The following is a 12,499-nucleotide window of genomic DNA, read 5'->3' as shown; positions in this document are numbered from 1 at the left end:
GAGAGAGAGAGAGAGAGAGAGAGAGAGAGAGAGAGAGAGAGAGGGAGAAAGAGAGAGACCGACCACAGCTTCTCTCTGCGCGCAGCAGCTTTGAGAAAAAAAGGCAGTTGAGTTGACACGATCGGAAACCTGTCACGTGCATATGTCGGCGGCAGCAAAGTCTGTGTTAGCGAACGTTCGGCGCGACATATGTGGCTTGCCCGCGCCAAGCACGCAAATCAATTCGTCTTCTTTGATGCGCTATTGTTTCACGGCACGATGCACATCGTAGGCTAGTGGACCGCTCATTAGGCAGATAAGGGGCAGTGCTGCGGCTCAGCACGTGACCCCCCCCCCACACCTCCCGCCCAGCTATCTTCCGCGGGTCGGCGTGCGTCGTATAGACAAACATTTCTGCTGAAGTACGCCGTGACAGTAATTGCAAGCAGGCGAAGCTAACCCTTTCAAGTGTGTCAGCCTCTTACGCCGGGCCAGAGCGCACGGCTGACGCAACGCGACGCAACGAATTGATATAACAACCGCATTTAATAACGTCATGTCTTCATGCGCGCGCCGAAAATCGTCGCGAGTGTATATACAGGCAATGACATTCACGTGTGATCGAATGCGCGTCGACATCTAATTCGTTAATTTCTACCTCATTAGAGTATGCGCTGGTGGTGGGTGAGTGTTTGACAACACTACATGTAGACGCGACTATGTCATTAGAGGAAAGAGGGAGAGAGACACAGCGAGAGAGAGAGAGAGCGAGAGAGAGAGACAGGGAGAGAGAGAGACACCGAAAGAGAGAGAGAGAGAGAGACATGGATAGAGAGAGAGAGAGAGAGAGAGAGAGAGAGAGAGAGAGAGAGAGAGAGACATGGAGAGAGATAGAGAGAGAAAGTGCGCCCTGCTGTGTGTGCGAAAGAAAGTGACAAAGAGACAAAGAAACAGAGGAAGATGGTGCGAGTGATGTAATTAGCGGCGCATGCTTCGCTTGCAAGCATTCACTTAGCAGACGTGCCGCCTGCCTTGATGGCTTCTCATAATAAACGTACACTCATAGCAAATAATGTTCTCACTGCTTCTAATATACGTTGAGAAAAAACTCGCATTGCTCTTCCAAATTAGTAGGTCGCGCACGCGTGCGATTTTCGGCTATTGATATTTTTACAACAGAACAAACACAAATCCACGCAGTCAAACGAAACTCGACTTTCCTCACATTCATGACTCCGCCATTAACACCACCGAGACGTGAATATACGCACATGTTCATCCCCATTGGTGGTCCCACGCAAGCCACGAGGCTCACTTGTCTGGCATCTGGTTCGCGGGGGTTTAATAGGGAACCCGGGGTCGATTTGAAAGTCAATAAGCAAGATCAAGTCTAAGTGACCAACCGTATTGTTGATATTTGTGGCTCTAGAGCGGTCTGGAGAGTCCTGGCTCGCCGAGAGACCCCGCGATGGGCAGCGATATTTATTTTCTTGAAGGCGCGCAGCTGTCCCTCTTAGGGGCGATCACCGATTCGGCCAATATTGCTGCGTTTATGATGCTTACGTGCGCAACACAACAGCTCGCATGTGGTCAGTGTTTACCTCATAGCGATCGGAGTGCGACTCAAATTGCTGATTTGCGATGGGAATGCGTATATATATACATACACGGCGCGTGCTGAAAAATGTGCACGTTTCGTTGGTCGCTGTACGCGAGTGTTTAATGTGAGACGTTTCGAGTGATCTGTGGGGGTCTGTGTGTATTGGCTCTGGAATTCAACGTGTTCTCTCTAAGAGGCTCGGTGGCTAGGCGTAAATTGCTTGCCCGATGAAGAGCTCTGTATAGTGCGCTGCTGCTTCGCCTTGATATCTGCTTTCTGTCTTGACTCGGCTCTACCGGAAGCTAGAACTCTTTGTAGGATAGACGGACGCACGCACGCAGCATGTACATACGGACGCACGTACGCACAGACGCACGCAGGCACGCAAGCATGCACACACATTAACATATTCGCACATTTATGGTCGCATGTACATACGGACGCACGCACGCACAGACGCACGCACGCACGCAAGCATGCACACACAGTCACACATTCGCACATTCATGGTCGCATGGACATCGAACGCACTTACTCACACGGCGCAACCTACGCGGGGGAAAACAATACACAAACGAGCGTGAATAAAGGAACCGCGGAGGGGGTGTGTCGAAAAGAGGTTATCTGTGCTACTGCAGGACGCTTCTTTCCACGAACCGCAACGATAGCTGAATGCACCCCGACTAGCTGATATCGAGTTGAATGCCTATGCTTCGAGAAGACCAGTTAGCAAGCACGCATTGTGCCAGCTCCGAGCAGTTACGTGCATAGGTGCGACACACATCGCGGGACAAGCGACGCGAAAGGAACTGAATGCACCCTTCAAGAGCGTAATCGGATAGCAGATGGAGGCAAGAACTCATCGAGAAAGCGAGCGAGAGAGAGAGAGAGAGAGAGAGAGAAGAGAGAGAGAGAGAGAGAGAGAGAGAGAGAGAGAGAGAGAGAGAGAGTGGAGAGAGAAAGATAGAGAGTGGAGAGAGACAAGGTGAGAGAGGGGGGGGGGTGTTTGCTCGTTTAAGGGGTGAGGGCATTGCGCACATGTGCGTGGCGCAGGCAGCTCACTTCCTAATCCCGCGCGCGCATCTTTGTGTCGGCAGGATTAGGCTGAGCCACCGTAATGGGATTCCGCATGTTAATTTATTCGAAACAATAGAATCGCGTTGCGCGGCGACGAAGAGACGAGAGAGCGAGAGCGAGATCGAGCGAGAGAAAGAAGAGAGAGAGAGAGAGAGAGAGAGAGAGAGAGAGAAAGAGAAAGGGTTTAAGTGATTTAGCATTCCGGTGAGAAGAAGAAGATGTGTAAATATCCCCGCAGTTGCTCACTTTCGCGGCACCATGCACAAAGCACGGGCTTTACTCATTAGCGTATAGTGCACGAGGGGGGAGTAGTAGCGAAATACCCAAGTACTTTAGCGTATAGTGCATATATACATATGTGCGTATATATATATATAGTATATATATATATATATATCACATATATGTATAGTGCGTATAGAACATTAGCGTATAGTGCACGAGGGGGGAGTAGTAGCGAAATACCCAAGTACTTTCGATAGAAGCACGTCATGCTTACTCTTTACGCGGAAAACAAATTGGCATAATAAAGAGAAGACAAATCGAGTTAAGTATGAATATTATATCGCTGTCGGAAGATTAACCAGTTTTTACATGGTTGATGAATTGAACGTGATGGGCCGGTCACGTCGTATGTATTCTACAGAACGACTACACAAGCTTAACACTTCACGAGTGGAATCGTATCAGCCGTTAAAATAAAGGCAACATCTCAGGACGGTTCACGCATTTTCGCAGTCATGTATCGATTCGTAACGTGATGAAATTATGCCGCATAGTTCTTGTCTCAGCAAAATCGCTATCAATTTAGTTTCTCCGAGGCAAAAAGCAGCCGAATGTCGTTATATTGCCGTTCATGTGGAATGACGTATAAAGTATGACGATGTAGTCATATGTCAGCGCTCTCACAAACAGCCAACAGCGGCGTCCCCCACCCTTATAGCAATTTCGTTCCGCTCAAATAAGAAATAGGACTTTTACGGATATTTTTTCAGTGAAACGCCCCACACGTCTCGCGCGAATGCAATATTGGATTGATCGTGGCAATTTCTAGAGCCACGAAAAAAGCGGCAGAAGCAGGACTAAGTCGACAGATAGGGCGATTTTATCCTGATAATGTAATCAGGTGATCTATGTTAATTTATCGTTGAAAATGCACGAGCGTAATTGCTATTTTAGCTTTAAAATCTTTACGGTCATAATGCGCCACTATTACGCCGTCGAATAAAAATGCATTTCCGGCCCGATACAACGACGTGCTCTCACGTGCAAAAGCACAGTTATTTCATGCGCTGAATATCATTTCACCATCCCCTCGATTTCGCTAGCTGCCTTAGAACGCTGTACGGTGCCAATGATCAATGTCTGGGGGAAGAGTCGCGAGTGACGTAACGCTCGTGAGACCGAGGGTTGCAGACAGAAATAATAAGGACTGGCAGTAATGCATGCAGACCCCGACCATTCACGCGAACTGCTTTGTCAGGGCGGAGAGGGATTGACACGCTCTCACGGCATGTCTAATGCCCGGCAAACAAACCAGAAAATGTAGACAATGTACGACTTGTTATGGCACACCGAGGCCTCCTTAGCGCGAATTAGCAGTCATGGCAACAATGCTTCCACCCCACCCCTTTCACCCGCCCGTGTGCGCGGCGTGTTGATTAGGGCGCAGGGAAGCTGTTGCTCCATCTCCACACCAACCCACCATGTACGCGCAGCACTGTCACCATCGTTACGCATCGGAGCCGGAGGAGTATCGCATTAACGTCTGCGCGTCGTCGGGCGCCGACGCTGCGTTCTACGCGCGAGCGACTCGCATGTCAACATTTTGGATTTGCGTGTCGCCGCGCTCGCATCCCGCCGTGCGGTGGCGGCAGCGGCGGTGGCGTTGATCTTCGTTAGTAGCTCTCGCTCATCATTCAGCCTATGCGTCACCGAGGCGGCCCTGTTTTCCTGTCATCGTCAACGTCGTCGTCGCCGATATGTCTTTGATGCGCGCCGGCAATGAAAAGGGATGCGAATGCACCGGCGGCAGCGCGTAAAGGCGGAGATGGCTTCAGATTCAGTAGCGTGTGTATGGCTTCAGTTATCAAGCGGCGATCTCGCTCGCACACATGTGGGACTGGCGTGAATAAATATGCTAATTAGCCAGTGAGAAACCATGGAGGGGAGGAGGCTGTCGCGAAACCTAGCAGCAGCATCATGAGCAGTGGTTGGGCTAGCTCTAGAACTAGAGCCTGCGGCGCAGCCTGCGGCGGAGCGGAGGGCTATAGTTCTAGAGCTACGGTTGGGCGTGCTAGGGGTATATGTGAGTCCGTCATCTCCGGCTGTCGTGGGACCCGGGTGTGTGCATGCTTGTATGTGTACGTCGGGCGCGGAGACACAACGTAACCGTGGGGCCCGTTAGCCGCACTATCGCGCGTGGCAAGGAGTGGAGAGAAGTGCCGCGTGACGCAAATTCCCTAAAAATCGCACTGCGGGGCGCGCGCGGACACACGCGAGGGCGATTTATCGCGAAGAAAACTCGCGTTTCTTTTCGATGAAAATTTACCGAGTGCTTTTCCGGCCTTTAAATCCGCCATTATCGTTTGGTGGTCGCGGCGATTACAACGCGAAAACCATAAAGATTTTCCCCGAGTGCCTTGCTGCTTAATAAACCTTTTGCCAGGAGCTGATTGCGTAACAGCCTAATGCGTATAATCAAACGCCATTGCCAAATAATCCATGTGGAGTATGGTTCTAGCGTACACGTAGTAAACAGCTTCCATTTACACGAATGCCGCATTATACCGGTCGTCAAGAGAGGGAACGGTGCGTGGTTTAATCACACTCAATATACGCGCTGACTCAACAGCGCGACCACGATGTAGTTCAGATACTATATTATATATAACAGAACGCTAGCTGACTGTCGCTCATACTGCGTGTGACTGATGTTCTGTTTGGTGACCGTTGTGGTGACGCAATTTACAGAACAGTGCAATGTCGACACGTGGCAATGCTAAGCTGATGGAAATCACGGGACGTGACACCATCACAATAATAACGGTCACAGGCGAGTGTGCGTACAGTACTTACTCGTTCACATTATACACTGTATCGACTCAAATAAATAAATAAATAAATAAAAATATATTTATTGAACGCGGGATTATATATAAATTTCCTCATAGTTAGTAACGTTCGGCAAGCAAGTAAGGCTATAGCCTTTACAGCCTGACGCTCATGCATGACATTCGCGATGTGAAATCAGCACTTGCCGGGACTAATCGTATAGCACCTATACGTATATGTGCCGCGTGTATAACCACCAAGGATTAATTGCGGAACATGTTTGTTTCATCGTCTATGATTGTAGCTACCGGCTTAGTAGCTCAGCGTCGGAGCTGTTATGAGGTAGTGTCAGGTATGGCGTGCACGGCAGAAGCCTGTCGCGGTTACACTTCCTATCACCAGCACTTGCGCAGATCGGCGCTGAATGGAGTTGCGTTAAATGATTGTCAAACCGCTCCGAACTGCCGCGAGCAAATACACGCGCTAACCTAATATGAACAACTATTGACAAAGCCTTTGCTTGTAAATTGAGGGAATGTCAGGCGGGCTCTGAGCGCAACGGATTTTGTTACAGCACAAAATCGTTACAGCGTCGCCATCGCTGCCGTGTGCCGCCGACGCCGCCACATAGCATCCGCTGTAGAGACGCTCATAGGCCGCCCCAGCGTCAACGTCACCGCCGCCGCCACATAGAATCCGCTGTAGAGACGCTCATAGGCCGCCCCAGCGTCAACGTCATCGCCGCCGCCACATAGCATCCACTGTAGAGACGCTCATAAGCCGCCCCAGCGTCAACGTCACCGCCGCCGCCACATAGCATCCACTGTATGGACGCTCATATGCCGCCCCAGCGACAACGTCACCGCCACCGCCGCCGATGCTGCCACACATCCTCTGCTGTACCGGCACTCATAAATAAAACGCTCCAGCGTCAACGTCACCGCCACCGCCACATAGCCTGCGCTCTATCGGCGTTTGTAGAAAGCCCCAGCGACAGCATCATCGTCACCGTCGTCGCCATGTAGCCTTCGCTGTACCAGTGCTCGTTAGATGCCCCAGCGTCACCGTCATCGTCACCGCCGCCGCTACTTCTATTTCCGGACACTCGTGCAGCCATGTAGCGTGTGCTCGTGCGTAACGTATAGCAACTCCAGCACACGCGTCGGCAAGAGTTAGCGAGGACGCGTGCCGACGTCGTTTCGACGCCGTCGTCGCGTGGCAATCGTTTCGTGTGTGCCGATATATACACCATCACTAATCATCTACAATGACACGCACCTGCTGTTATTGAGACAGCTCGGCCTGTTGCGCGAAGCTCGTAGTCGCTTGTCCGAAAATAAATTCGAAACGAAATGAACTCGTCTTCGCGAGAAGGCAGTTCGAATCCCACGGTCGTACGACAAAATGTGAAATTGGCTCGCTAGTAAATACCACGTAATAACCATTATGCTAATATACGTAATGATATTTTCGTCGCTAGCTCAAATCACGGACGCCTAATCTCATTAGCCAGTCACGACGCGCGTACGTAAGAGGAGAAAAAAGAAAAAGAAAAAATACGAGATACTGAGATGACTTGTTTAGACAGCGTGTGATGCGCCTGTGCGCCGGCCACGTTACAGCAAGGCTTTTTATAGCTAGAGAAACGAGATACGGTCGTCTTGCTGTTCTCTCACGCACGTTTTATTCCTCCCTCGCGTCTTCCCTGCTCGTTATCAGCAGCTTCTCTTTCCAGTCGCTCGGGTCGACTCTCATGTCGTGTTCGTCTATAGACCCCTATGTGTGCGCGCGCGTGCGTGCAGGCGTGCGTGCGTGGGGCTTGCGCTGGTATACACGTATTCGCTCTTACGCACGTGCGCGCGCACGCACAATCGAACAGTTATTGATAACCATGCTCGCGTAAACTGTGGGTTCACACGTCACATGATGTCGTAAGCGTGATTGCGTCGCTAGGATGTAGGGCGTAGTACGGTAGTAGCCATCCGCGAAACGTATATCATCATTCCCCCCAAGCACCACATGTAGGTCCGCCACGCGGGAGGCACGGTTGAGTAGTGGCATGCATGCGCTCACGCACGCATGCTAGCTTATATACTTTGATGTGAAACCAGGAGGGGATTGATAGGTTTCGCGAAGTCGACTCTAACTCACGGACAGGCGCGGGAAGCCGCGGGTGCGTAGAGAATTCGCAGAACATGCAATATCGCTGACAACGATATGGGATTCGACATTAAATATTTACGTTGTAATTACGCTGTTAGTTAAACCAATGTACGCGGTACGAGTTGGTTTGTGCAGCTCGTGTTATGTCAGTTAGCAGCTCGCTAGGCTACACTGAAAGCCAAATATTTTACTTTCATACGGAGACGGACAGGAAATTGGCAGTGTACCGATATCAGTCAAATCTCGGGATAAAATGCGTTTGCAAATTATACCATATTTGCATTCATCACTTGCTAATTATACGTTTACCGAACTACTGACAACAAGTAACTCCGAGCACAACGCCGGGCTTCCACGCGTCGGCGATTGCGACTTTCAAAGCTCCACTTGTTGCTATGGCGACGAGACGCACACGCGCGAGGAGAGAAAGCAAAGGCGCCTTATCTAGCGCCGTAGCTCATACTGAATGTGGGTTATCTACCTTTATGCGATGAATTAAAATACGCAGCGTAATTTTGTTTCACGCAAATTACACGCCGTACAGTGTACGTACAGCGCGCATAAATTATAATGATTTATGATATCGTTGCTCCGATGAAAAATGAAAAGGCTGTCTCTTTTGAGGTGTAGACGTATACATTTCCTATTAACGCAATGAAAGGATTTCGCAAAAAGCGACGGTTGCTTTAAATCAACTTTGCTACTATGCGTGGCAATAACGAGCACAATGGAAAAGCGAGCAGAAATAAAATAGAGGAGAGTCTTCTAGGCGTGGTTCGCGAGAGCGTGCGGCCGTACATTAGAGATGCAAATAGAAGGCTTCAGTGTATCACGGCAATGCTACGTAAACACGCGATATTATAGACATGTATCAGACACTTCATCGTCGTAAGTCACATCTAGCCTACTAGGTGTTGCTATCCCCCGGGCGTCACGTGATACCGTTGACGTATACTTCAAAACCATTACTCATCCGGTAACAGTAACTCCAATAACTACAACGCTAACCATAACACTAAACACCTATATCTCGGAGCGCTATATATAGATCCAAAAATCCACAAAAATTAATCTATGGTGTGGGGACAGATATCATGATGCAAAAACCCTAACCCTAACCCTAACCCTAACCCAATCCCTAACCCTAACCCTAACCCAATCCCTAACCCTAACCCTAATCCTAACCCTAACCCTAACCCTAACCCTAATCCTAACACTATCCTAACACTAGTGCTGCCACGTTGCGGTCACCTCCCTCCACGCCCGGGGGATAGCATTACCCTAGTCTACTAGGGTCTATCCTCTCTCTTCAGCTTACACCTGCATGGCTGTGTTCATGTATAACAAGAGACGCGTAGAAACTGGAAAACGTGGCACATTCCCTACATAATTGGTACAGACCAAAAATGATGGTGCTAAACATTGAGAATATTTTCAGGTGTGATATTCTGAGGTGTTTTTGAATTATTATACCTATAGTATATTTTTAGGCATGACGTGCTGAAGAAACGTTGTTACATTACGATGTCAGAGGCTAATCGGAATCGAAAAATTTCTGCTAGTGAAAAAAATCATTGTTATAGGATATGCTGGATGCCCTACCCAGTAGATATCTATATCAGGAGCTCATAATAGAGATCTCTATTATGAGCTCTTGATCTATATCCAACTGTGTATACACGCACATCTGTATGCGTGTATGCACGTATGCATCTATATACACAACTTTAGCGCTCTATAGTATAGAGTCTATACTATGTCTACGGTCATGCACGACACTACACGCATTTCTTGCTTACTTGTCTGTGTATGGATTCCTTGTAGAATGAGTTGCGAGCCGCGGTCTGGGCCAGCACAGCGGGGTACGATCATGAAATTCCGCGCAGTTGGTTTTATCTTGCAGACTGCTGCCGCCGTTCGCAGCCATGCGATAGTCACAGCGCGTGTTTTGCTAGACGGTCGAGTTTGTTGTGAAAACACCCCGCGAGTGATAATCTGTTATTTCTGCGGGCAACCAATGCCTGCGTGCCCGTACGGCTGCTACTCGTCTTTTGCGAACGCGTTCGTCGATGAGAGAGACAAAAAGAGAGACAGGGAGAGAGAGAGAGAGAGAGAGAGAGGGAGAGAGAAAGAGCGAGCGAGAGAGAGAGAGAGAGAGAGAGAGAGAGATGGGGGGGGGAGAGGGAGAGAGAGAGAGCGAGAGAGACAGAGAGACAGGGAGAGAGTGTGAGAGAGAGACAGAGAGAGAGAGAGACAGAGACAGACAGAGAGAGAGAGAGAGAGAGAGAGAGAGAGAGAGAGAAAGAGAGAAAGAGAGAGAGAGAAGAGGGAGACGAAAACATTGTGTCGAACCCACAGCGGGTTTACTGTCGCGCTACTTAAAACATCGAGTTGAAAGGCAGGGATTTGCCGCTGCCGAGCGTTAGCCGCCGTAAAACTTGGCAACGATGACGCGATGTTTAGACGTCGTGGAATGTAAATATTGCCACTGCGTGAGCTGCTGTGTAGGTGTTGCCGGCTTCAGTGATCCCTGGTGAGTGGGGGCTGATCGGCAGCAGCCATCTCGAGGCACGATCACAGGTTAATGCTAATTCTAGACTGGAGGCGACGTGATCTCAATGGTCCATATCGGTCATGTACTGTACGATCCTATATGTATTGTATCAAGAGCTTATAATATCTCTATATAAAGTGTTATAAGCTCTTGATTGTATGTTGGATGATCTAGTAGATTGCATGTTGTATGTATTGTATGTTGTATGTTCTATTATGTAGATTGCATGTCGTATGTATTGAATGTTGTATGTTTTATTATATTATTCAGATTGCATGTTATATATCGGTATATGTATTGCAAGAATTGCTATTTCTCACACAGCCGCCTCGGGGTAAGGTTAATTCGCTGAATTAATGCGGGTTCTCTGCAGCCTGGGGAATGGGCTCGGAATAATCGGAAACACTGTGATATAGTCTTCCCCGTGGACTCCGCGACCTCTCAGCTAATGACCTTGGCGTGATGTGTTGTCACAGTTTGTCAAGATCTGGCTAATCTACTCGCTTACGTGTTCCTACGTTCATCCACTATCGGCAATGTGGAAATCAACCGCATGCACGAAATAACGAATACGACAAAAACCGTCGTTCGTTTTTTTGGACGAACCCGCGATGTTACTAGTTGAAACTAAATGTTGAAGTCAAATAAATGCCTATCCCGTCTAATCCTATCTAAGCAGCTTCTAGCGAGGGGTAGTTAATTACTACTTACTATTACATTTATAGGATATTATTATTTTTAACGTTCGATGCTTTATCTTTGCAGGATCGGACATCGGGAATGTTACACGTGTTTAGCCATCGCAGAAAAACATCGCAACGTCTTACAGTACAAGATGAGTAAGTTTCTATTATCATTATCTACTCGTATCCCGTGAAGACATCCTCCTCCTCCTCATCTTCGGCATTTTTTCTTACACGCGTACAATCGTACGGTATCCTAATCTGCCGCGGTAAGCACGCGTCTGCATTGTTCCTGTACTGTGAGTTGAGCGTACACGCCTGGTTTGCATCCACGCGATTAAAACGACTGGCGTTAAACAATAGTCAACTGCCGACGTAAATCCGTTACGGCGTGAAATTGAATACGACGCCATACGAGTACAACGAGGCGAAATTTCGTTTCTAATAGCTCGTTGATTGAGTCAAGCAAATACATTAGATGCAGAGAGCACACTCGTGAGCGCTACAAAAAACAATCGCACAAAGCCCGCTCGGGGCTGTCTGCTAGCACTCGATAATATTGCGATATCGTCGTGTATACTGGCACGTACACACACACACACACACACACACACACACACACACACACACACACACACACACACACACACACACACACACACAAGGGGGCTTCCGTCTCCAGAAATAATGAACACAACCAAGTGCCGAGGAGGGGGAGGCTGGAAAAAGGGCTAGGGGGAAGGGGAGGAAGGGGAGGAGCGCGGAGTGGAGGGAAGGGAGAGGAGCACGGGGGGAAGGAGAGGAGAGGGAGGAGATGGAGGAGGAGGAGGCAGGCAGGAGGAGGCGGAGGAAAGGGAGGAGCGCCGGGGGAGGGGAGGAGGGGGAGTGGGGAAGGAAGGGGGACTCGTCTCCGCAATGAATGACACACGGCGAGTCGCGATAGAGCGCGACGCTCGTGAATTAGAGCCGCCATTCTAAATTTCGACGTTTCCGCGGTAGAAACCTGAAAGGCGCGCATTTAACGATTTTTTTTTCGTCGCTGCGCGAGCAGAGCGAGCAGGTATACACATGCACGCGATGGTACAGCAGCAGGGTACATCACTCCTCATCTCTCTGCTGCTCTCTCTCTCGTCTCTCTCATCTCTACGTCCCTCCTGCTAGAAGGTCCTCATCTCTCTCTCTCACCTCTCTCTGCTCTCTCTCTCAGCATTCTTCTCTTCCTTTCTCTCGTCATCTCTCCTCTACAGAACTCCTCATCTTCTCATCTCGTCTCTCTCTTTCTCTCTCTCTCTCCTCTCATCTCTCTCCCCTCTCGGTCCGTCTCCTTCCTCGTGCGGTCTCTCTTTCTCTCTCTGTCTCTCTTCTCATCTCTCTCCCCTCTCGGTCCGT

General features: G+C 49.2%; 1 protein-coding gene across 1 annotated transcript in view; it reads left to right on the top strand.

The window, feature by feature from the left end:
* Positions 1-12,499, top strand: part of LOC106808439 — a gene marked incomplete in the record, with an annotated part of 84,180 nt that overhangs the window by 43,824 nt on the left and 27,857 nt on the right. The window contains 1 exon segment of the mRNA XM_014811163.1: positions 11,193-11,266.

Source organism: Priapulus caudatus, unplaced genomic scaffold (genome assembly GCF_000485595.1).
Source record: "Priapulus caudatus unplaced genomic scaffold, Priapulus_caudatus-5.0.1 Scaffold277, whole genome shotgun sequence".
In the NCBI taxonomy this organism is placed as follows: Eukaryota; Metazoa; Priapulida; class Priapulimorpha; order Priapulimorphida; family Priapulidae; genus Priapulus; species Priapulus caudatus.
Note: the sequence above shows the minus strand (reverse complement) of the source record. Positions and strands in the feature narration are given on the sequence as shown.